Genomic DNA, 23,235 nt, shown 5'->3' with positions numbered 1-23,235 from the left:
AAATGAAAAAGAGACAAATCCTTTTCTGCACACCAGAAAGGGTGTAATGAACAGTACACTTCTGTTGGATGAGAGAAAAATAATTCAAGAGAACTGGCACTAGAACCCATATCTGTCCACTTTAAGGGCTGAGGATGCCTATTATTAGAGTCTCTGGAGCAAGGCTGGAATTTTCCCACTCTTTTCCAGCCCTGGGACTCTTGCATTCTCAGATACTCAACACAAAATAAAGGCAAGACAAAGCTGCTCAGGAATTTGAATGCTCTGAGCAGAGATACTTTGACTGCATGAGGTTCTAGGAAAAGTATGTGTGAGTGCATGTGAGTGGATGTGCGTGCCTGCATGTGTGATATGGCTCCAGGATACAAGGAGTGAGACCGCACACTGGAAGACAGAGAAAAAGCAGCCTCAACAGTCTGAACAGAGATGCTGTGTAGGCTTGTGGAAAGCCTGGAGAACCTTGGATTAAGGTTCTGGCAGAAAGAGCCTTGAAGGGGTAAGTGAAGAAGCTGTCATAGGTTGTTTAATTTTTTTCTGTGGTCAAAGTGGGATTAGTACATTCCTGTAAATCAAGTTGTGTGAAAGATATGTGATTGAATCCATTACTAATTTTTCTTCCCAACTGGCAGATCTAAAGAGATCCTGATCTAGCAGCTGCTTAGATGAAAACATGCTGCTAGTAGCAGTAGCAAGTTTTCTTCTCGTCTCATGGGGAATGGGAAGATACTTTTAAGAATTTTCATATTTTTATGTTTCAGTGCTATGCCTACTATCTCACTGCTGCTGGCCCTTTTTCATGGTATTCAAAGATACTAGTATTTCACAAAACCAGACTTCAGTTGTAGTCTCCATTTCAACCCTTTTGTTTTGAAATGACTCAGAAAACTCAGAGTTCTCCCAAGAAGGAGATAGGCTGGCTTCCCATGTTAGCTGTACTCCTGTAAAGCTTCATCAGTTGACTCTAAGTTTGAAATCCTGCAACTCATATCATTTAAGTTACTTCAAGTTTATATAAGAAACGGGATCTGAGACTCAGCTGACAAGTATGGATCTTAGTGGTATATATTACCTGTCTTTTCTCACAATCAGTGCATAGCACATCACCCACAGAGAGGAAGAGATGCTGACAGGGAGATGCACAACTGAAAGTCCAAAATAGTCTGAGAGGGGCTAAGGCTTGCTTTTGTTAAAGGGAGAAAAGATGCTGGGGAAGTCAGTCAGCTTACTTTTGAAAGGAGCTAGGAGGCTTCTTTCCACCCTCTAAGGAAACCCTCTGACTTTTGGAAGGAATAACCTATCTACAGAAACCAAGATGGCTCAAGCTTAAGAGAAGTGAATAAACTGCAGGCTGGCTGCTCTGCTGAAAGTGATCAGTGCTGGCTTCTGCAGAGACCAGGGAAGTAAGTAAATAAGTACCTTCCCTCTGACCTCAACAACCCAGTAGTGCTGACAATGATGCACACACAAATCCTGCTAGAAGTGGGACAGTGCTCATGATTCACATTTCCTACTGCATGAGTATCCTGGTGAAATTTCTCCCTGCTCACTTTCAGCAGTGGCCTGGGTCTGGCTTAGGCTTGGGCTCAGGCTGAAGCTCAGATTCCACCACAGTTCTTGGGGCTCATCCCATTAGCTTCCAGCAATGTGAACTGCTCTGCAGGGCTGTAAAAAGCCAACATGGAATTTAGCTGAATAAATAGTTTAGCAATGAATATTACAAAGTAACCTTTTACTTGGTCTTAAAAAAAACCAAAAAAAACCAACCAAACCAAACCAGGGGATAGATGTTTTGCTGGCAGTTTGTGTGTTTATTTTCCAGTTGCCATAGAAAATAACTGACCTATTTTCTTCCAAGAATAAATATCTTTATTCAAGCTCCCTAAAAAAACAGGCAGCCAAGACTTGCACTGAGGCCCCACCCATGCTGTCTGCTGCTCCAGTCCACAGTGGACAGATTAAGCTTTACCATTTTTAATGAGGCTTTTGAACTGTTGGATGAAAATGTGTTTCTTACAGTACATTTATCCTGCTGACTCCTACTGTTTCAGACCAGAGATTTGGTTCGAATGAGAAGTCTGTGTAAAAAAGACAAGACATTCAACGGTGTCATTGCCCTGGGCTCATTCCTGTTCCCTCTCCATTTCTTTAAATCCTCTGAACAGACAACTAAGCCACATTTCAGAATCTTTCTCCTGATCATTCCATTTTATTTGCCCTGCTCTGGATATGCCAGGGTGTTGGGGTTTTAGTTTAGTCTTAGGTTTTCCTGTTAAAGGAATTTTCTCCCATATGCATGTTGCTAGGGGATAAATAGCTGTACTTAAGAAAGACAAAAAGGGAAGTGGGGCGGGCCTGGCTACTCTTTTGTCTACACCTGGGTGTGGGGACAGTTCGCTCTGAGCATCCGGAGAGAGAAGCTGCAAAGAAAGGAGCTGCTGCTGCTTTCTTTTTGGCCGTTCTTTCTTCCTGCTGGAAGCAACGCCGGGACCCCAAAAGCCGCTTTTCCCTGCCCTGCTGGAGACCGAGCTGTGGCTGTCCTGCCCCGCTGCTGCTTCGAGCTTTCGCTACGCTGTAGCCCTGCTCGCCCTGCCTGCCTGGGCCTCCGTGGTTTTTCCCATCTGGATACATCTCGTCTGCCACCCGGGATTTGCGTTCGTCCCTGCCATTCCAGCCTGCTGTTCCTGAGAGCCCGGGATCGGCTGCCCAGGGGTTTGTGAAGCCTTTGTTCCATCCCTTCCCGGGATCCCAGGGCACCAGAGCCGCGGGTTTCCCGAGCTCGCTCCGGAGCGCCCCCTGCAGCCGCGGGGGAACCATTGCACCTGCCCTGCTCACCGGGAGCCGCCAGCGCCCCTGCCGGCTGCGAGCGGAACTGCACCCGAGGGGAAAGGGCCTGACAGCCGAGAAGGCTGGGACTGGGTTTGTGATTGCTGTTACTGCCAGAGTTGTTGTTGTTTTGTTTGACTGGTTATATACATATATATATAGAGTAAAGAACTGTTATTCCTATTTCCCACATCTTCGCCTAAAGGCTCTTGATTTCAAAATATAATAACTTGGAGGGAAAAGGGGTTATATCTGCCACTTCAAGGGGGGCCTCTGCCTTCCTTAGCAGACACCTGTCTTTCAAAACTGAGACAGATCTTGGCGCCCAACGTGGGGCCTGAGGGCATTAAGAGATAGAGGTGAAAAAGGAATAACAGTTCCTGGATAACTTTATTTTGTGTGCTGGATATTGGAACCTTGTTAGGCAGCACTATGTGGTCTAGTTTACCCTGGTTTGGGTGGCACGTAGCCGTGGCTATATTCTTCCCCTTTGCAGCTCCTTACTTGAGTATGGGTCCTCTGACTAAGGCTACCATTGCTGTTATCCAGCTTGCGTTATGGGTCGAGAAGGTGAGGAATTCATGGGTTTTTAACTTCCTCCGGAATGTGGGCACATGGATAAACAGCTATCACACACTGAGCACATGTTTTTGGGGTTATGTTAACAATGGTACCTTCTGTGAGGAAATGACACCAGGGGAAGTTTTCTCCCAACCCCTCAACCAGTTCTTTGGGCCCACCCCATCAATTTTCGAAGGGTTTAAATTCCCTCTGAATACTAACCATCTGCTGCTGATAGGCCTACTCTATTTAGCATTCAAGGATAAGTTGAGATTGGCTTGGATATCTACCCGGACACCAGCCCCAGAGACTAGAGATCCTGCCCCAGAACCTGACATGGCCCCAGAGAGTAAGAGTTCCTACCCCAGAGCCTGATCCTGCCCCAGAGCCTGACACGGCCCCAGACACTAGAGATCCTACCCCAGAACCTGACACGGCCCCAGACACTAGAGATCCTACCCCAGAGCCAGAGCCTGCCACAGCCCCAGACACTAGAGATCCCGCCCCACAGACTGATACCGCCCAACAGTCCACCTCAGAAATGGACTACCCAAACTGGGTGGGGGTACTGGAAAAAGGGATGCAGGAGATGTGCCAGGAGATGGGCCAGGTGCGCAAGGAGATGTGCCAGGAGATGGGCCAGGTGCGCCAGGAGATATGCCAATTGCTAAGGGAATACACCTCCTCAGTTAGTGAAAAACCCTCTCCCTGCCCCAAAGAGGGTGAGTCCGATGGTGCAGCAGTGGAACCCACGGATGTTACAACCGTCCAGACTTCAGCTGAACCACAAGGACAACCACAGCCAGCAGCAGTCGCCCCTGTGCAAAGGAGGAAGTATAAGACCAAATCAGTACGACCAGTTAATGATGATGGGCAACCAGGGCCCTCACAACCAGCAGGAGAGCCAGAGCCAGAAATCATTACTGAGTCCCTGTCGCACGACAGTCTCCGTGCTATGCGAAACGACATTGTGCGAAGGGGGCGTGAGCCTTATACCGCCTGGCTGCTTCGGGTTTGGGACCTTATGGGCACAAGTGTGCAACTGGATAGTGGTGAGGCAAGGTATCTGGGATCGTTGACCCAGGACCCAGGTGTGGACCAGATATTTGTGAGGGAGCCAGGGCCTCTCTCTCTTTGGGAGCGGCTCTTAATGAGTGTGAGAGAAAGGTTCATTCACAAAGAAAGAATGCAGGAGTATCATCATAGAATGCAGTGGAAGACACTCGAGCAAGGGATCCAACAGCTAAGAGAGGTGGCAATATTAGAGGTACTCTTTGGGAAGGATGGACAGCATGATAATGACCCTGATAAGGTCAGGTGCACAGGACAGATGATGTGGAACCTGGCAAGGCTAGGGCCATCGCAATACACCACCTTCATTGCAACGATTGATGCTGACAATACCCGAGAAACAGTGGGCTCTGTTGCCAACAGGCTCAGGCATTATGACAGCATGATCAATGGCCCGCTGAAAGCTCATGTCTCTGCTGTGGTCCAGGACCTCAAAGAGGAGATGAAGGAGATTAGGAAGGAAATGACGGAGGAGATGAGGGAGGAGATGAGGGAGGAGATGAGGAGGGTCAGTGTGGCACCAGTGCGAGTCACAGGCCCCCAAGTCAGAGCCCGTCGTCCCCCTGCTAGAGAGAGAGGGTACACCCCACGAGCTGAGCTGTGGTTTTTCCTGTGTGAGCATGGGGAAGACATGAGAAGGTGGGATGGGAAACCCACCTCTGCCCTGGCAGCGTGGGTGCGTGAACTCAAGGAGGGAGGCACTAACCGAGGGGGTTCCGCTAAGGTGAAGGTAGCCTCAGCCTCCCGTGACCGAGCTGCCAGGTATTACAGAAGGGAGGATGATATGTCGGATCCCCTTGAAGGTACCTCGAGCATGTACGCCCAGGGAAAGAATGATAACCAGGGCTAGAGGGGCCCTGCCTCTAGCCAGGAAGAGGCACGGGAGAACCGAGTTTTCTGGACGGTGTGGATCCGATGGCCTGGCACATCAGAGCCACAAAAATATGATGCATTGGTTGATACTGGGGCACAGTGTACTTTAATGCCATCGGGACATGTGGGGGCAGAACCTGTATCCATCGCTGGGGTGACCGGGGGATCACAGCAGTTGACCCTTTTGGAAGCTGAGGTGAGCCTGACTGGGAAGGAGTGGCAAAAGCATCCGATTGTGACCGGCCCAGAGGCCCCGTGTATTCTGGGCATAGACTTCCTCCGGAATGGCTACTACAAAGACCCAAAAGGACTCAGGTGGGCATTTGGGATTGCTGCTGTGGAGGCAGAGGGCATTAGGCAATTGAACACCCTGCCTGGACTATCTGAGAATCCTTCTGCAGTTGGGCTCCTGAAAGTGGAAGAGCAACGAGTGCCAACTGCCACCTCGACAGTGCACCGCCGGCAGTATGGGACAAATTGAGATGCTGTGATCCCCATCCACAAGATGATCCGCGAGCTGGAGAGTCAAGGGGTGGTCAGCAAGACCCACTCACCCTTCAACAGCCCCATCTGGCCTGTGCGCAAGTCTGACGGGGAATGGAGATTGACTGTGGACTATCGTGCCCTGAATGAAGTGACTCCACCGTTGAGCGCTGCCGTGCCAGACATGTTGGAGCTCCAGTACGAGCTGGAGTCCAAAGCAGCAAAGTGGTACGCCACTATTGACATTGCCAATGCATTCTTCTCCATTCCTCTGGCAGCAGAGTGCAGGCCTCAGTTTGCCTTCACCTGGAGGGGCGTGCAGTACACCTGGAACCGACTGCCCCAGGGGTGGAAGCACAGTCCCACCATCTGTCATGGACTGATCCAGACTGCACTAGAAAAGAGTGAGGCTCCAGAACATCTGCAGTACATTGATGACATCATTGTGTGGGGGAACACTGCAACCGAAGTGTTTGAGAAAGGAGAGAGAATAATTCAAATTCTCCTGCAAGCTGGTTTTGCCATCAAGAAGAGCAAGGTCAAGGGATCTGCCCGAGAGATCCAGTTCCTGGGAGTAAAGTGGCAAGATGGACGACGTCAGATTCCCACTGAGGTCATCAATAAGATCACAGCAATGTCTCCGCCGACTAACAAGAAGGAAACACAAGCTTTCCTAGGTGCTATAGGTTTCTGGAGGATGCACATTCCCGAGTACAGCCAGATCGTGAGTCCTCTCTACCTGGTTACCCGCAAGAAGAATGATTTCCACTGGGGCCCTGAACAGCAGCAAGCCTTCGCCCAGATCAAACAGGAAATTGCTCACGCCGTAGCCCTTGGCCCAGTCAGGACAGGACCAGAGGTGAAGAACGTGCTCTACTCTGCAGCCGGGAACAATGGTCTGTCCTGGAGCCTCTGGCAGAAGGTGCCTGGTGAGACTCGGGGCCGACCACTGGGATTCTGGAGCCGAAGCTACAGAGGATCTGAAGCCAACTACACTCCCACCGAGAAGGAAATCCTGGCAGCTTATGAAGGAGTCCAGGCTGCCTCAGAAGTAATCGGCACAGAGGCACAACTCCTCCTGGCACCCCGACTACCGGTGCTGGGGTGGATGTTCAAAGGAAAGGTTCCCTCCACGCATCACGCCACCGACGCTACTTGGAGCAAATGGATTGCCCTCATCACGCAGCGCGCCCGAATTGGAAACCCAAGTCGCCCTGGGATCTTGGAAATAATTACAAACTGGCCGGAAGGTGAGACTTTTGGGTTATCTTCTGAAGAAGAAGAGGAGCAGGTGACACGTGCCGAAGAAGCCCCACCATATAACGAGCTACCAGAGAGTGAAAGACAATACGCCCTCTTCACTGATGGTTCCTGCCGAATTGTAGGCGCTAGCCGGAAATGGAAAGCCGCTGTATGGAGCCCCACACGACAAGTTGCACAGGCCACTGAAGGAGAAGGTGGATCGAGCCAATTTGCTGAGCTCAAAGCTGTCCAATTAGCTCTGGACATAGCTGAAAGAGAGAAGTGGCCAAAGCTCTACCTCTACACTGATTCATGGATGGTAGCCAATGCTCTGTGGGGTTGGCTGGAAAGGTGGAAGAAGGCAAACTGGCAGTGCAGAGGAAAACCAATCTGGGCTGCTGAAGAGTGGAAAGACATTGCCACTCGGGTAGAGAAGCTATCCGTGAAGGTCCGTCATGTAGATGCTCACATCCCCAAGAGCCAGGCTAATGAAGAACATCGTAACAACAAACAGGTAGATCAGGCTGCGAAAATAGAGGTGTCCCAGATAGACTTGGATTGGCAACATAAAGGAGAACTGTTCCTAGCTCGATGGGCCCATGATGCCTCAGGCCATCAGGGCAGAGATGCCACCTATAAGTGGGCACGAGACCGAGGGGTGGATCTAACCATGGACAGTATCTCCCAGGTTATCCATGACTGTGAGACATGCGCTGCGATCAAGCAGGCCAAGCGGGTGAAGCCTCTGTGGTATGGCGGGCGATGGTCCAAATACAAGTATGGGGAGGCCTGGCAGATTGATTACATCACACTGCCTCAAACCCGCCAAGGCAAGCGCTATGTGCTCACAATGGTAGAAGCCACCACTGGGTGGCTGGAGACCTACCCTGTGCCTCATGCTACTGCCCGGAACACCATCCTGGGCCTGGAAAAGCAAGTCCTTTGGAGGCATGGCACCCCTGAGAGAATCGAGTCTGACAATGGGACTCATTTCAAGAACAGCCTTATAAACACCTGGGCTAGAGAACATGGCATAGAGTGGGTGTACCACATCCCTTACCATGCACCAGCAGCTGGGAAGGTTGAGCGGTGTAATGGACTGCTTAAAACCACCTTGAAGGCACTGGGTGGGGGGACTTTCAAAAACTGGGAGATGCATTTAGCAAGAGCCACCTGGTTAGTTAACACTCGAGGTTCCACCAGCCGAGCAGGCCCTGCCCAATCCAAACCCCTACAAACAACAGACGGGGATAAGGTTCCAGTGGTGCACATGAGAGGTATGCTTGGAAAAACTGTTTGGGTAAAGTCTGCCTTGAGCAAAGACAAACCCATCCGTGGGGTTGTTTTTGCTCAGGGACCAGGTTGCACCTGGTGGGTGATGCAAAAGGATGGAGAGACCCGATGCTTACCTCAAGAGGACCTTGTTTTAGGGTGAACTACCCATGGCTCTGTACTTGTACCAGTATCAGCATGTATATTTGTATATAATTTGGGTAATGCATAGATTTATATGGTTAAAAAAGTTAAGTTTCATGTAACATGTTAGTATGGGAAAAAATTCGGGGTGGATAATGTTGGGGTTTTAGTTTAGTCTTAGGTTTTCCTGTTAAAGGAATTTTCTCCCATATGCATGTTGCTAGGGGACAAATAGCTGTACTTAAGAAAGACAAAAAGGGAAGTGGGGCGGGCCTGGCTACTCTTTTGTCTACACCTGGGTGTGGGGACAGTTCGCTCTGAGCGTCCGGAGAGAGAAGCTGCAAAGAAAGGAGCTGCTGCTGCTTTCTTTTTGGCCGTTCTTTCTTCCTGCTGGAAGCAACGCCGGGACCCCAAAAGCCGCTTTTCCCTGCCCTGCTGGAGACCGAGCTGTGGCTGTCCTGCCCCGCTGCTGTTTCGAGCTTTCGCTACGCTGTAGCCCTGCTCGCCCTGCCTGCCTGGGCCTCCGTGGTTTTTCCCATCTGGATACATCTCGTCTGCCACCCGGGATTTGCGTTCGTCCCTGCCATTCCAGCCTGCTGTTCCTGAGAGTCCGGGATCGGCTGCCCAGCGGTTTGTGAAGCCTTTGTTCCATCCCTTCCCGGGATCCCAGGGCACCAGAGCCGCGGGTTTCCCGAGCTCGCTCCGGAGCGCCCCCTGCAGCCGCGGGGGAACCATTGCACCTGCCCTGCTCACCGGGAGCCGCCAGCGCCCCTGCCGGCTGCGAGCGGAACTGCACCCGAGGGGAAAGGGCCTGACAGCCGAGAAGGCTGGCACTGGGTTTGTGTTTGCTGTTACTGCCAGAGTTGTTGTTGTTTTGTTTGACTGGTTATATACATACATATATATAGTAAAGAACTGTTATTCCTATTTCCCACATCTTTGCCTAAAGGCCCTTGATTTCAAAATATAATAACTTGGAGGGAAAAGGGGTTATATCTGCCACTTCAAGGGGGGCCTCTGCCTTCCTTAGCAGACACCTGTCTTTCAAAACTGAGACACAGGGCTTCATCAAAAGGCCACTGAATTTATGGAAAGAGTTAATGGCTCAGGAGTTGAGAATTTCAGTGTTAAATAGATTATCCTTGGTTTCTGGATCATTTTCTTACTTTTGCTCGTGGATATAGAATGGAGTCCCTTTAGAAGTCCTCATGCATCTCCCTGAGAACCAGGCCATTTGCTCTGTTACCTTCTCTTTAACCCCAGAAAATGTACTCAGACACTACTCCAGATGCTTTTTCTCCTTACACTAGTCCCTGAGTATTCATCTCTTTGCATATTGTTCATGTTTGCATACTTCTGTCCACTTCAAATAATTCTAAAATTATTTCTGTCAGATTACAGGCAGTGTTTCTATTTATACACTGTGAATTTGTTTTTTCATTGCTGCTAAGCACTTCACTGAATCTCTGAGAATTTTATCTATGGCTTTGTCCGCAACATTTCTGGTCACTGTTCAGTGGTGTACATGGCAAATGAGGTAGCCTTGTCATGACTGAGAATGTCTGGAGCACTCCTACCTTATTTGCTGAAAATGTGGAAGCGTGTGGTAAAGGCAGCACAATGATACACAAAATAAAAGAACAGGCATGTAATTCTGGTTTGATTTTATGTACCTGAATAAGTAGCTGTTAGGAACAGCAAGTTGTTAGGCTGCTTCTTCTGTTCTTCTTGTGCAGAAGAGTCCTTGTATGAATGGAAGGCCTGATTTGGCAATGGGATTAGGCACATACTAAAGGAAAAAGTCAGGGAATATCCTGCACCTGAGTGCCAGTTCAAGCCCCCTTGCCCACGGGCTCTTTGCTCTGCCTGGCGGGTACTGCTCTTCTATCAGGCCAAGAGGGCCAGCCCTCGGCTGCCCTCTGAGCTGCAGGGATGCAGCTGGTGTGCGGCACTGCAGGGGTCCTCTGTCCTCCAAACCTCCATATGGAATGTACCAGGAGGACAGTTGTATCTGCTTCCCAAGCCTATTTATCACATCTGCAAAGGGAAATCATTGTAATCCACAAGTCCTGTCTCCCAGCTACCCTTGAAGACCATCATGTATGCTTTAAAATGCAGTTGTTTAAAACAATCCATATTATTTGTAAACTCCTTTTAAAAATAAGCAAATAACTAAAAAATGCTTTCTTAGTACATATTACAAGATTTTATTTCAGATACTAAATTAAAATTGAGAATAGCTGGAATTTCTGAGATAAGTAAGACTGATGACTACTGGGAAGGGGAAAGGGAAATTATTATTTACTTAGTGTTGACTGTATCATTAAGTTCAAGAAGGGATGGTTTTGATCTTATGTCTTTCCACTTAGTTTTCATGTATGTAAGTGAAATGATCCCAAAGATGCTCATGAGTATCACCATTCCAGCATGACAAGTTGTTTCATGTTCTCCATGGTATGATAGCCAGATAAATAGAGGCAGTGTTTATTTTGCCACTCAGCAGATCTTTCAAATATTATCACTGTGGCATATTTTCTTTGTTTTATTTTATTTCAAGTCGAATGCTATTTAAGACTTTAGGTCACCGCTTTATACCCTTGGGCCAGGTACAGGTCTATAACCAAGGCACTGTAAATAAATGGTAGTGATTTCCATGATTGCAGATCATGACAACATTGGCGGGAACATTTTCTTTAAATGTCATGTCACTTTCACCTACTGCCTTCAGGCCAGTGCACGACACGCAGTAAGTGTCAGGCGAAATGTCACAGCTGGGAGGAAGAGCTTGTGTGAACATTGAACTGGAATGTGGAAAAATGGTGTCACATACCCTGTAATCTAATACTGTTCTCTCTTAAAAGGGATGTTTTCTCTATGGAGGTACGTGTTTACCAAAAAGACTTCTGCTTGAAGTTCAACAAAAACTAAACTTAGCTACCTATCCCCAGTTTTCTTGGGAAGCTCTTGCTACAGTGGTTCATTTCCAGGTCCTTGTATATTTTGCTGACATGATAAGAGTCTTCAGCAAATAAACTCAGAAAATGGAAAGGAGAGGAATGAAATTAATTTGTGCTATGAATGAAAATAACCTTCTCCTAGGACGTGAGAACAGCATCCTACCCCTAAGACTCCAAGTCTTACAAGAGTCCCTATTCTTATATTTGGAAGGATCCAAGTATAAGAATAGGGAATGTATCTAATAATGCATCACTGGTCCATACTCAGTTCAGGAATTTTGAGGACTTGGGATGCATTGTGTGAAGTGCCTCTTTCTGTTTGTTTTGAATCTGTCACCTGCTAGGTCTATTTGATATCCATAGATCTTATATTAGAAAAGGCAGTGGACGTGTTCCTATTCCTATTCATTTTTTCTTTGCTATTCTGGTTGCAGAACTCTGCCACAGCATTTCTCCATTGCTTTCTGGCCTGCGTTCCATTCCCCTCATGGAAGCCATTGTCTGGTTTCGAGAGTCCTTCTTGTCCTTGTCTTTATATTTTCTGGTTTTACTATAAGCTTTTTGAGATGATGGCACTGGAAGTTCAAGTTCTGGGTCCACTGTGGATTCATGCCCTATTCTTTTGCAAAGAATTCCTAGCATTTTAGCAGCTTAATAGTTCATTAGTAAGGATATCTTTCAAAATCTCTCTCCTCAGTGACAAACTAGTTCTGAATCTAACATGTATATAGGATTGTTTCTCCCACAGGCATTACTTTACATTTCTGCATTCAGTTTCATTTGTTGTTCTATTACTGCCTTAACATCATAGAAATCAACAAATCTTCACAAAATCACAAAAAATCTTCATTGTGATTACCTTGAACAATAGAGTAGCATTGGCAAATTTTGCCACTTTGCTGTTAACCTCTTTTCCAGCTCAGTGATTACATTCTCTATCACTGCTTTTACTTGTTTAGGTAGTGTTTTCTATGATTTTGAATTCTTATTTCTGACAAATATAAGAAATTCCTTTCAGCTGGTATTGAGGTAGTTATAAACAAGATGTTATACGTAACAGCTGAAAGTTCAGTTATTTCAGGCTTGAGATCCTTTATAACTCTGCTCTGAACTATATCTGGGTGCAGTGATTTGTCACTATTCACTTTGTTGATAGTTCCACTTCCACTGACAATTCAGTTTGTGACACAGCCTCAGATTCATCCACTAGGAAGAAGGAGTCTGATAGAGAAATATACCCAAAGTCGCCAAAGAAAGCACAACTACAAATTTTTTTTTTTACAGTTTCTGCTGTGACCTTATGTTCTCTGAATGTTCTCTTTTATGTTTGGCCATCAATTACCCTGCTAAATTTCTGTCTGGCTTTTTATTCTTCATCTATTTGAAAAAGAACCTATATGACATTTCTTGTCTTTTGTAAGTTGTTCCTCAAACTCTTTTCCAACCTGCCTTCATATGCATTTATATTTAACCTGCCAGTTTTTATATTATTTTCCATTTTCCTCTTCTCAGTGTAGCCTCAGATATTTGAAAGCCCGTCTTCTTATTTCAAATACCTTCCGTTAACCTGATATTAAATCATGTCAATTGACTACTTTGGGCTCAGGGTGGAATGTGATATATCTGATATATCTGTGTGGTAGAAGTCCTGCCATCCTTCTGAGCCTCTGATGTGCTGCTTATAAATAGTCTTCATGTTAACAGCAAACATTTACTCTTTAGTTGCCCCTTTTAGTTTTTGGGTTTTTTTCCAGAGTTCTCATTTTTGTATATGTGCTTGCTTTTTTTTGTTTGGTTCTTTTTTTCCCCCTGCTTTTAGTTTTGCTTTTTTAAAATCAACTACTACCGAAATAAACAGATTTTGGAGACTTGCTGCTCCCCAGAACTACCATTGCCTTTGTTACCTTGCTTCTGCCTTCTCACTTGTCTGAATACCTAGCTGTAACAGATTGTCTTTATGTGCCCCTTTCAAAAATGATGAGAGATTTTGCCCATGTCCTATTTTCAACTAAGAGGTCATGCACCCAGTAATGCATTGCCTCATTCAAATGGGATCCTCTGCATTGCAACTGCCCTTTCTTCCAGTTAGATAGTCCCTTCCTGGAACCATGTAACTGGATCAACATTCAACCTGCCCTTTTATTTCTAGGCAGGAGGATAGTTATGTAGTGTCATCACAGACTCTGGAATGAAACTGGCAGTGGTGCAGTGGTGCCATCACACTGCATTTGACAAATCAGTCACAGAACTGTTCGTACATGCCATCATGTCAGCATCACTGCCTCTGCCCTCAGACTGATCATCTTCTTCATGCATCCTCTTCATTTCACCTCAGAAGCAAGTCTCCCAAACTCACATTTTTGGTGGGTTGGTACAGAGCAGGGCATACTGACCTCACTGAATACTTTATTAGTGAAGAAGTAAATTATTAAAATGCATACAGATGGAAGGAGAAAAAATGGGAACTATGCTATAAATAGAGCAAACTTGCTGCTTGAGAGTTAAGCAGCCATTCATACTCATCTTCTAAATTATTTAACTCACTGCTTTAATTCACTAGTTTCTTCCAAAATGAAAACTAGACACTCGTGTCTATGGCAATCCTCTGAATTTACATTGAGCTGAAGATCTAGATAGACCCTGATATTTTACAGGGGTTTTTATCTGTTTAACCAAAACCTATAAACTCAAGTTTACCTTTATTTTTCAAAGATATCCTTGAGGTTAGCTCTGGGTCTATACACTGATGACAGCTATAACACAGTAGAAAAATGAATAAGGGAGGCTTAAATTGGTTTCATCAGGATGTTGCAGCCACAGTAACCTTGACATAAACCAGCTGCAAGCTTCTCGGGCTAAAACGGTCCTGAGATGAATCAGTTTTAATAATGCTTCTGGCTTGTGAGCCATTTTAATTGTATCTAAAAGTCCTCCAGGTTTACTGAGTTCAAGAGATATTGTTATTATTCAGTTTTATTTGCATGAGTCACATGAAACTTAAGCAATAAGCTCCCCACATGCTATGTACTTTAGAGGGTCTTAAGCGACCTGTAAAGAAGTTTGTGGTAAATCCTTCTACCATAGAGCTTGGCAGACAGAACCAAGTGTAACCATGAAGCTCAGAAAAAAACTTATGTCTGTGTACAAAAGACCAAAGAAAGAGAAATCTCATTCTTAGCTGCTTTCTTCAGTTATGATTGAGGGGTGGGCCTGGCAGTGCCTGATCCACCAGCAGCCATTTCATTATTGTACCTTACAAATGGTGCAGGGTAACCCCATCTGTCCATAGTTCAGTGAAGTTCACTGTGAAATCAGTAAATGTAAGGATTTTCAAATTGACCCACCCAAAGGCCCAAGTCTAGGTGCTTGCTCCTTGCTTATTTTTTTGTCTCAATGATGAAAAGTATGCATGTTTTAGCAAGTGTCCTTGGCACATAGTGGACTTATACAGCTGTCACTGTGTTTAGTTGCTTAAAAGTGGACTGAAAGGTTTTGGGACTGCATCTGCATTATGACTAGTTTGCACTGGGTCTCACTGTGAAGACAAATCTAAGCAATAACCAGGTGAAGTTTAATGGTACTAAATTCCTGTTTAATAGTTCCAGAATGCTTTGTCTCTCCCCCTCTGGTCAGCTTCTTATTTTCTCAACAAGGAGGTAAATCAGAAATAGCCTTGAGAAGCAAGTCCCATTACATTTTGCTTTGTCTTGAACTAAGCACTTCTGAGGCCAATTTGGATCATGATCTTTGAATCTGATTTCATCAGTCACTTGAAATGTAAAGGATTGAAATATTATAGATGAATCTTGCTGACTCAACAATATTACCCATAGACCTTTTCAAAACAGGGAACACTTCAGTATAATTCTGACACAGCTTGGTGCAAACCAATGTAATCTGAGAACCTCTGCACTCATGCTCTTGGTGGTGACCTTAACACTAAGGACTGCAGCGTTAAAATCATAGGATCTGTCTGGTACCAGAATTCAGAATGGTTACATTAAAAAAATAAAATGGGACGACACTCTAGCATTAATTTATGAAATAACGGATCTAGGGGTAAGAAACTGGATATAGTCTGTGTCACATTGTTAGGAGTTGCAATAGTGGGATAGAAAAGAAACATAGTTGATAAAAGCATGTGTAATATGGTAAACCAAGTAAGATCTCAGAGGTAAACCTGCACAAAGGGATTCTAAATATTTGAAGAGAGATGCTCCTGGTAAAGATCCCTCTTAGCTCTGTTACAAGTGTCTCTAACTGCTGGGTATTTGGGCATATGTCAGGTTAATCACAGCATGTGAGTTAAATGTCAGCAAATTCCTATAAGATCTGTAATTTCCTGCCTTACAGCCCCTATTTGCCTTCAACCAAGAGACATACATCCACAGAAGTTGCTTCTATATTTGCAGAATGGGGGAAGGCAATGTGTAAACACCGTGATTTCTTCTTGTTTGGCTTAAAGTAGTCACTTTAACCATCCTTTCCAAAAATGTCATCAACACTTGCAGTTGTTTGCATTTGAATGGATGATCTCATTATAAACATATGCCTTTGGTGTTCCTCTTTCTCAGCATCCTGTGATTTTCACTTCAAGAAAAGGAAACTTGAAATGCAAACTGCACTTCAAAATAGTGACAAGACCCTTCACAAAGTAGAAACTCACAGCTTGAGAAAGGAACTTCAACAAAGCTGGGTTTGCTGTCCAGCAAGACTGGATGATGACCTCAGTGCTGTCACTGAACCAGAACAAAGACCTGTTCAGGAATTTGAGAACAAAATGTGATGACACTGGAAAATCCTGACCTGTCAAAACCAACATATTCTTTGGAAATAGTTTGGTTTCAACAAACTTCTTCCAAATCACTGTTGTATTTCCTTTTAAAACTTGCCTAGTTTTCTGAAAATTCATGTAGAGAGGGCAGTTCAGGAGTTTGTGTTTCAAAGGTCTAGAACTCCTGCCAGCTCTGGCAAAGCTTAAAATGAGTTGAGTTGGAAAGAGTTGAAGACACAAAGTTTACCGTTTGTGAACAGAAAGGTGGTTTCAGGAGAGAGCACTTAACAATATTCTGAAGAAATCCCTCTAATTGCTTGCTGTCTTCACAGCCCTGCATCTGGGCTACGGCAGCTGATGACAGCTTCTGCAGAGAACAAGGTCCATTGCTCAGCCCTCCTGACGGAAGAAGACCAGGCAGAAATGATCCAGTATCACAGTTTCCATCCTAGTAGCAACAGGACTGCTCCTCTCATTTCCATCTCTGCAAAACTTTTGTGGGAAAGGGGAAGGACCAAACAGCACCTGGCTCTGCCTGGTGTCAGAAAGAGGATGTCTTTGCCGTTACAAACTTGGCAGGAACTGCCTCAGAGAACAGTTCTTCATAAATCTTGCTTCCACAGTTATAGACCTGCTTTGGGTTTTGAGAGATCAAATTAAATTTTTGACAGGGGTTGGGCCACTCTCAGACAGGCTGGTGGCCCCCACATAGATTTACCCTGTGGTTATAGAACATGCAAGGCACGGTGTACTTGCTCTTCAGACTAGCTGATGGTTAGAGGTCCCCAAATTTCAAGTCCCCTGCCCGTGCATCTGGCATATTCCCTTCTTGCTGACCTCCCAGGCTGTAAGACAGAGCACAGCAGCTCTGGGAGCCTCAGCTCCCACTGGGTGTCACAAGACCTCCCCCCTCTTCAGCAGAGGACTGGGGGCCACATGTAGATACTAGAGTTTTTTGGCTCCCTGAGCTGGGGCTAGGAGCTGGGAAGCCAGGATACAGGTGGGGGCTTTTGAGTGTCCTGGGCTCTCTGCCACAGAGCAGAGTGCTGTGCCAGGCTGCAGGGCAGCAGCAGCAAACCTGCTGGGGAGCCCCCCAGGAGGTAAGTCAGCTTCCTCGCCTTTTGAAGACAAAAAACAAAAACAGAAACAAAGCAAGAAGACAGAAGAAATCTGGCAAGGGAATGACAATGCCTGTAGTTTCCAATCCAGATCAGAGGGGAAATATTCCACGTTTAGGAGTACAAAAGCGTAAGTTTTAGGCAATTCTAATTGCAACCACAAAGCCCCGGTCCTTGCAACTGCTTAGGCATCAGCAGACTCACAGAGGCAGAGCTAGCCACGTAGTTGCTTCAGCTCTTCACCAGAGAATGTTTCTAGTGCATTTTCAGAATTCAGAAGACAAAGTATGTATGATTTACTCTAAGTCAGTACTTGTCTCTCCTATTTTCATCAGGACACTGACCTTTCTGCCTCCCTTGCTGAGACTGATCAATCAGAATATTGATACCTACAGCTGCCTGTCTCTTGCATGAATACTTCAGATAGCTAAATATATATCACATTAATTTGACCCTAAAGAAAAAACCAAAAAACTACTTCACCAGCATTTTTTGTCCATGCTCTGTGATAACCATAACAGCAAGACCAAAGCAATGTTGCATTTGAGATGCAGTCATCTGCCAGTCTCAATACTTTCTGCTTATGCTGGTGTTAAGTCCACAGATGCCAAGAGAGGATCACCACATATTTCTTCTGAGTTCGCATATGCACTGGTCATGACAATTATTTGTGGCAGTATTTTATGGAAAAGGACTCTAAGAGGCCACTCACATGCTTGGATTTTAAAGTGAGGACTTTAAGGTATCCTGGTGAGTAGCATGCAGGTTCCTTCCTCTGACAGCAGCACCTCTTTCTGTCTCTGCTCTTCCCACTGTCAGTCCTGCAATGACCCACGAGGCCCTGCTGGCAGGAGCTCAGCACAGCTCAGCTCCAGGCTGGGATGCTGCTGGTGAGGTTCTCTCTGCAGTCCCTGCGAGCAGCACACGGTAACCTTCACTGGCAACGACACTGTCTTGTGAAACCTAAATAGCTGGAGAACTATTCAGGGGGAGTAATATGTACAATGGTCTGTCCAAAGCCTGAAAGTCATCCTGGGCTTTGCCTTCTCTGTCAGAATGAAAGCTGTTGGTGAAACAGAGAGTTGGAAAACCAGAGTTTTGAGCTGTTGTGTGCCATAATCAATCTTTTTAAAAATATTCACTGAAGAAAGAGCTTCCTTCTGGAGAAAAGTTGTTTACAGGATGAATTCCATGCTGAGGTTAATATTTATAGCCACTATGAATCTTTTAAAGGCGAACAGCTTCTAACTGCAATAAGGTACGAGGCTCTAATAATACGGTATTTGCAGAGCTTGGGCAAAACGTGTGGTAGGTTTTCTTCGGAGCCAATGCATTGCAGAGAAAGAAATATAAAATGAACTCTGCCCGTGCTGATGCCAGCAGTCACAGTTACAGATTGTAAAAAGAGCAGAGAGAGTATCTTCTTCCTATGGCAATCTCCTAGGTGACTGCTTGTTTTCTTATCGTTACCTGTTCATCACTTTGGTCTTAAGAGTTTCATATACACTGGAGAATAAGCAACCTGACAGTTCCATGAAAAGCCACAATAATGGTAGGCATTATATGCAACTGATTTATTTTCTTAATATAGTATCAAGGCCGTTTTTAGCTGTATTTGTAGAGATACAGTGACACCCAGTGGTTGCTAATAAATATAACAGACTGACCTATAATTTATTTGGGGCACTGGATCTGATCATTATCTAAACTAGCTCATATGCCTTCAGAGAAGTTCCAGTGTGTGCTGTTTATTGAAAAAAACGTGAATCAGTACATTTTTTTGCTTCATATATTTTATTGAATCTCTAAAACGAAAATAAAATAGAAATATACAAAGCTAGTCATGCAAGTAGTGTTTTCTTATAGCCCTTGCTAAATAAAATTGTGTTGGTTCAAGCACAGTTCAAATAATTAGCTGTTTTCATTTGTCACAAAACTTTGCCAACCAAGTCTGTAGAGGAAATATTCTGTTTTGTCTTTAAGGTAGAAGATAGGATGGTTTACATTCAATTTATTCTTCCATTTTTATTTTAGCATTTTGGGTAGCAGATCTGCTCTTACAGTTGACAGTGTGTGAAGACCATTTCGTATTTTAAAGAACAAATCTGGTTTTCCTCTGTGTACAAAGTGTAGATTGGAATTTTATTGTGATTTTTTTCAGGAGCCAAATGAGACTTAAAAATGGAAACTCAGTGCAGGGTTTAATGAAAAGAATACATTGCTCTTGCATCAACTTGACATAAATAAGAAGTTTCCTGCTTGAAATTAAGTGAATGGTGAGGAGTGATTGCTGATTTCCAATCTAGCAGCAATAGAGTCATTGATTTTTCACATTATGTAGAGCAGATGCTCAGTAATTCAATTCCCTTCACTCTGCATTTTTTATTGAATCTTTGCTGGAGATTCACAGAGGTTATTCTTACATTCTTGTGGTCAGCAGAAGGAGTACAACAGTTTAAGGGTGGTTCTGTGCCAGGCACAGATGAGCATTAGTATACTGCAAAAGATGAGGCTGTGCGTATTCAAGAGTCAGGGGAGGTGAAGGAGCAGCGAAGCCCAGGCTCCACTGAAGATCCCAGAGAAACTCCCACTGACATCAGCAGAGCACAACTGTGTGTAACTGGCCACGAGTGCTGGCCCAGGTGATTCCTGCTGTTGACAATCTGCCTCAGGGTTGGGGCAGAGCTATACCTGTGAATTGGCTGTTGCCACCCTGACTGCTGGGGGATATTGGCATACTCACTTGTCTTCCAGGCTGTGGCTTTAATGAAATACTGGTTTTGTCCTAGAGCCTGAGGAAGAAATCTCCTAGTCACCCTTACTTCTTTTCATGTCATACTGGAAAAGGTTTTGATTGCAGTCATGCAATCTCACACTCATCTTCTAATATATAGTTCAGAATAGGCGTTGTTTAGGCCTTTTTTAGGATTATGTGTCAGCTGACATACCCTCTTACCTTCAGTGCATGAGCTTCTAGAATTTCCCAGTAAGGCACTATTGCTACTGGCTGCAGGGAGTCAGGTGTGCTCCACATTCCTACCTTCAAACCTTTAATTGGAAGTGGTCTGGGGTACTATTGAGTAGAGAACTTAAGGGAATGTGAGTAAAGCTTCTGAGACCTCTGTGTGCCTTGAAGAAGGACTAGGAGTAGCTAAGTTTCTGCAAATGTCTCCAGATCACTGCAGTTTCTCTCTGGACACTGGGATATTCAGTTCAGAATTGAGTTTTAATACTAACAAACCTATTACTGTTGTTACGTTTTTGCCTTGTGGCAGGTAGTACCAGTTGGTCCAGATCTCAAGCTAATTTTTGAGGCCCCAGTCTTGAAAGAATTTGAGCAGTTGCAGCTCCCACAAAAGCAGTCTGACCATTCCAATATCCCCATGAAAATCTAGTTGAATACATTTTGTTAAAAATCTCTTTGTTTTTAAAAGAAGGATGTCAGGGAAGATTCACAGAAAAAAAAAAAAAAGGAGAGGGAGGAGAAAGGAGCAAAGTTAAAAAAGAAAAGGAAAATGAGTGCAGACGAACAAATATAAATGCCAGATGTGAAGGTTAGAAATAGTCCCAACCTTATTTCCCTCCTATTGGTTCCCAGTAGGTTTTCACACAGGAGAACTAACACAGTAAGGACGCTAATACACTTCTTGCGTGCTAGCTAGTTCTTAGAGCCTCACAACAAGGAAGGTGATCAGAGAATACTTGTCACATGCCCAAACTACCCTAAGTCAAGGAACCTGCCACCTCAGTGCGTCATATGAGGCAGGTCAAGCCTAGGGTGAAGCAAGCTTTCCGTGTAAGAATTTTAATTAGCAATGAACACAGTAAAATACATAAGCTGCTGAAAGTTAACAAGTGCTACTGTTTGAGATTTATGTTCAAATCCATGCTGTGCACTTCCCTTTCCTCACTGCTAATGGATTAGCAGTATACTGGATAGTAATCAACAAATATTACAATCATCCTTCTAATCTTATTAACAAACTTGTAAGAAGCATTAAGGACACATTTATACCACTTGTGGGAAAGAGTCCAAATACAACGAACCAAAAGCTGCTTATCTACAAGCAAAACCAGCATTATATGACTGAAGGGGGCCAAGTTAATCAGAGCTATCAAGAGGCTAATTCAGGTCCAGAGGGCTGAGAAGGCAGATTAAATGATCGTTCATAAATCATTGAAAGCATACCGTATTGTAGCACACTATACCATATTGTAGCAACAAACAATGTTCTTTTGTAGGGTGCAGTTTCCTGCTTTCTACATGTCTGTGTTTTGATATTTTAAGTATCTCATCAGCATCTTTTTATCCTTAAGCTGTGAATATGTTATAACTCAGCTTGTTAATCATCAGATCTTTAGGAAGGAAGGGGATAGACTGTAAAAACAAACCTAAAATTGTTCATGTTTGCAGGCAGCACTACTGTGCTTACTACAAGCATATACAAAATAGAAAAGAATGTGGTTGCAAGATACTGTGGAGGAAAACTGGGGAAAGCAACTGAAAAAATCTGAAAAATTAGCTGTATATGTCTCAGGCACCTTTGCTTTATGGAGGATGGAGGGGTGGACACTGATGGTTAATTTTTCACTTTAAAATATTTTAGAGAAGCACTGAAATGTGCTGGTTTATGTAATGTAAGCTTATTCACTGATTCCACCATGGAAAAACTGGGATCTGGTCTTACGCTTTTTTTCTTATAGGATTGAGACTATCCACAGGCTACAACTGACTACTCTTTAGAACTGTCTTCCAAAGGCTCACTTACCCATTTTTGAAAGTGTTTAAAGCACTGTTCTTCATCTGCTTTTTTCCCTCCTCTCAACAGTTCTAAGAAAGACTTTTCCACTATTTATCATAAGTAAAGGATTCCTCCAAGGACTGGAGTTAATGGCACTTGTTTCTGATTTTACAAGACATGGAACACACTCCAGTTCTCTATACAACATAATATTCCACATTTCCAGTGCCTGGTATTCTACTGCTATGCACTATAGTATTTACCTGCATCAGCACAAAGGAAGGGCAAAAGGCTGTCATTGCAATGTGCTCCCTCTGGAAACATGACACTCTGGGATGAGAGACAACATAACATGTTAGGAAGAAGAGAATAGTCCTTTAATTACAATGATTAAATCATGGTTTTGTCAATTTTTCCATAGAACACAGAAGGTCTTCAGACTGGGACAATATGGCTGAACAGCACAAAAGGCTAAAAACAAGTGAAGCCAGCAGTTCTATTTGATAACACTGTCAAATCAAAATTGTATAGATTTCTCCCCAGCTATCTGAACAGCATTATTTGCTCATTTTTGTGACTTCAAGGACATATTTTTCAGTTCTCTTCTTTCCTTTTCTCTACCAAAAAACTGTACATACCCATTTTTAGCTCTAGGACGTAGATTGCCTCAGTGCTCACACAGTTCTTTGGCTTTTGGCATAGCGTGAGACATAAGCTCTCATCTGGCTCTTATTTTCTTTCTCCGTCTCACCAAAATTTGACTGCTCTGTAGCTCACATTTCCAGCTTGGTCCTATTATGTCTGAGATGCCAACTGGCAACAAACCTGCACAGGTACCTGGATTAAAAGGAAATACTTGTTCATTCTCATTTCTCTGCAGCATGTCAGAGCCACTGGTTTGCTCCCTGACTTTCTCCCCAGGGTCCCTTAATTGCAATCATCCTCAAAAAAAAACAAACCCCAAAACCAACAAAAACAACAAAACAAAAGAAAACAAAAAAGAAAGAAAAGGATAATCCATCTCCATTCAAGCTTCAGGACTGAATTTTACCACTGTCTGTCCAGGATTTTGCTCTTACAAGGCTCCCTGCCTGGATTGTGCACACTTTCTTCTTCAGGTTCACCTATAGTCATTAACTATTCTGTCAGCAGCTTTCTAGATATGAGTTTTTGCC

At 44.4% G+C, this 23,235-nt stretch overlaps 2 long non-coding RNA genes across 4 annotated transcripts in view; one reads left to right on the top strand and one right to left on the bottom strand.

The window, feature by feature from the left end:
* The window catches only part of LOC125322914, a 78,232-nt gene that overhangs the window by 44,790 nt on the left and 10,207 nt on the right, over positions 1-23,235 (bottom strand). The window lies entirely within an intron of this gene.
* Positions 244-19,219, top strand: LOC125322916. Its single transcript, XR_007202275.1, has 2 exons — positions 244-496; positions 16,001-19,219. It is a non-coding gene; the product is annotated as an uncharacterized LOC125322916 (long non-coding RNA).

This window comes from Corvus hawaiiensis, chromosome 3, assembly GCF_020740725.1.
Source record: "Corvus hawaiiensis isolate bCorHaw1 chromosome 3, bCorHaw1.pri.cur, whole genome shotgun sequence".
Classification (NCBI taxonomy): domain Eukaryota; kingdom Metazoa; phylum Chordata; class Aves; order Passeriformes; family Corvidae; genus Corvus; species Corvus hawaiiensis.
This window is presented reverse-complemented; position numbering and strand designations above follow the sequence as displayed.